The sequence below is a fragment of the Mirounga angustirostris genome, unplaced genomic scaffold (assembly GCF_029215605.1).
Source record: "Mirounga angustirostris isolate CCGP_5_RB_7025 unplaced genomic scaffold, mMirAng1.0.hap1 SCAF_1, whole genome shotgun sequence".
NCBI classification, from domain to species: Eukaryota; Metazoa; Chordata; class Mammalia; order Carnivora; family Phocidae; genus Mirounga; species Mirounga angustirostris.
The window spans coordinates 36,835,776-36,838,651 of NW_026991709.1; the positions used below are offsets into that span (position 1 = coordinate 36,835,776).

A 2,876-nucleotide genomic window follows, 5' to 3' on the forward strand; every position below is an offset into this window, starting at 1 on the left:
GCTCCAACTGTTAGAATATATTTCATTCCTTTAACCAAAACCTAAATACATAGTTCCTAGCCCTTCCCCTTTGTTCAATTTCTGAGAACATACATTGACTAAATCTCATCTCTCTTCAATATCATACCTTTACAAATAGTTATGATACTCTGCAGGTTTTTTATAAATAGTCTGATGGGATTTTCTGTTTGCCTTGTAAAGTCCTAGTTTATGTCTGTTTTCCTGGAAGAGCATTTGTCCACCTTAGGAATTATCCCATATTTTTCATTTTCTAAAAAAAAAATGAAGTAGTAGTATTAGGAATTAGATAAAATTATCCAGAATTGGTTTAGTAGACCATTAACTATTCCACTCATCAAATGGCATCATCTAGTAGTGTATATGATACATGTGCAGTAAGAGTTATCAATTTAACATGATTAAATTTGAAAAATGAGCAAAGATAACTCATCATTCTTTTCCTGAGGGCACTTGCTGATAAAAATATAGTGCTAAGTGATGGGATAAGCTAGGAGCAGCCAACTCCCTATATAGCAGTAGGAAAATTATTCAAACATGATGTCCTTGTAAACCAGCCGTACCAGCCAACTCTGCCATGGCCTATGCCACCCTTGTGAGATGCAGGAAGCTGCCAAGCTACCAGTTAGTGCAGTCAGTAGGAAATGTGGAAAATTATACATTAGACATATGTGAAACATATGTGGGAAATAAAGTGAGTAGTACCACCATAGAACAAATACAAGTACTTTTGTAAAAGCAGTTTAGTCAATTCTATGAGCGTGTAAATCTGCAATGGTTTATGTTTGATGTCATTTTTAAATTTGGCTTTCAAGTGTCAGTAGTTAAAAAACTTATGATGAAATCAAATAAAAATTAAGAACTAAACAGAAATGTTTTATGAAACCTGAAAACATGAAAAATGATATTTTAACATATGCAAATGCAGAATATGCATTTCTGTATCACTATAAATTATGACTTATTTCTTAATAAATAATTATTCTTCCAAATTAATTTTGGTCTTTTTGACTCCCAGTGTTTTTTGAAAGTAAAAAAAAAATCTTAATTACTGCTATAGCATCAATTATATTAGCAACAGAAGCTATTCACAAAACTTAAATTGTGTCAGATTCATACTAATAGATGTTTCAAATAGAAAAACATATATTATTCAAATAATAATTTAATGTTTTATCCAATAAATTAAATAAAAGTAAAGCTTTTGGAAGTTCACTGAGCATGGTTTTAAAGTTGTATAAATTCAGTTAAAAAGTTGTACACTGAATAAAATTCATTGTATATGTAGTAACACTATCAGTAATAATATTGACACTAACAAAACAAATTTTGGTGACTCATAGAATTATGGTAAGAACATTTTTTTTTCTAAATTACAAATTCTATGTAGCCAATGTTGTTGAAATTGGTCATGTGAATGAATAATTCATAACTGCATCCAAATGAGCAGTGATATTTTTGCAATTGAAACAGAATCTATAATTGTTAAAATTTGCATATACAAGTCACTGAAATACATAACTTTTTGTAATGAAGCTGATGTTTAATCATCATCATCATCACCATCATCATCATTTCTTTAGCTTGCCAATACACTTTCACACTTCACCGCCTGGCATCAATTAAATTTTAGAAAGTTTTGAAATTGCAAAAAGGTATTTCGTAAATCAACTTGAATAGACAATCATTCTATTGAACCTTTTATAAGTGAGTCCTCTACATTTGATCACATTTGTTTCAAAATCAGTTGGAAATCTTCAAAGAATTCAATAAATAAGAAATCAAAAGAAGTCATTTCTTTTTTAGTTTTAGAGAATTATTGAAAATAAAGCTTGTAAACAAGACTATATTATAGAAATACACTGAAATTTATTGCCACAAAAAGTAAGAGAGGAAACAAATTGAATGATTAATGAGAGTTTAAATAAGATACAATTTTAATTCTGAAATCCTGTAACTGTCCTTTGCCATACATTTTGAGAAAAAAACTTTGATATAGGTTCTATTTTTTAACTGTATAAATTTATATTAGTGAGACAGAATTCTATTGAGGTGGCCTAAAACTTGTCACATCCAAATTTGGCAACACTTTAAAAATAAATATTAAAAAAAAGCTTATTCAAAAAATTTTAGGTTGAAAATATACCATTTTTAAAAGGTTCTCTGAATAAAGGTAAAAAGTCTGAAAATACTGAGTTGAATTTTTTGCATTTCCGTATGATTAAAAATTAGGATTGAGAATATTAGCACAATTATCAACTAGCACTATCCTGAGATTTCCAGGTAACTCAGAACTACATACTGTTTTCTCAATTATAAAAATACATAGAGACAATTGACTGAAAGTGATAATATTTTAAAATTTATTACAAATAAGATGCAGCTTTCCAGATTGCAAGCAATTTTATTAATTTTTTTAAATTAAAAAATATTACACTTGATCTTAGCCAAAAGGCCGAGAAGCGATAAAATTAAAAAATATTATATAGAAGTTATTTTAAAATCATGAATCTTGGTATTCAATTGTTCTTTTCACTTGCATATTTTGGGACTTTTCTGTGATTTTTTTTTAATTTATCAACTTTTCTGATAACATTTATGCTAGTTGGTCTTGTCAAATTTATTTGGTATTCACAAATAATTATAATAAATAATTACAATAGTCTCAGAAAGCACTGGGTTGATTTGACTAGATGAAGTCAACTCCAGTGCTCTCCATGGTGTGAACCAACACTGCTGGTGAAAGTATATGTCAAGTCATCTCCCTCTCTTTACTCCTGCTTCAATTTTCTTCCTTTCAGAGATGCTGATCTTAAGAACGGTCTCTTATAAACATCCTTCTTGCTAACCTATCGCCA

At 29.0% G+C, this 2,876-nt stretch overlaps 1 pseudogene; it reads right to left on the reverse strand.

The window, feature by feature from the left end:
* Window positions 1–2,390: 2,390 nt before the first annotated feature.
* Window positions 2,391–2,485, reverse strand: LOC123835107 (U2 spliceosomal RNA; annotated as a pseudogene).
* Window positions 2,486–2,876: the final 391 nt, after the last annotated feature.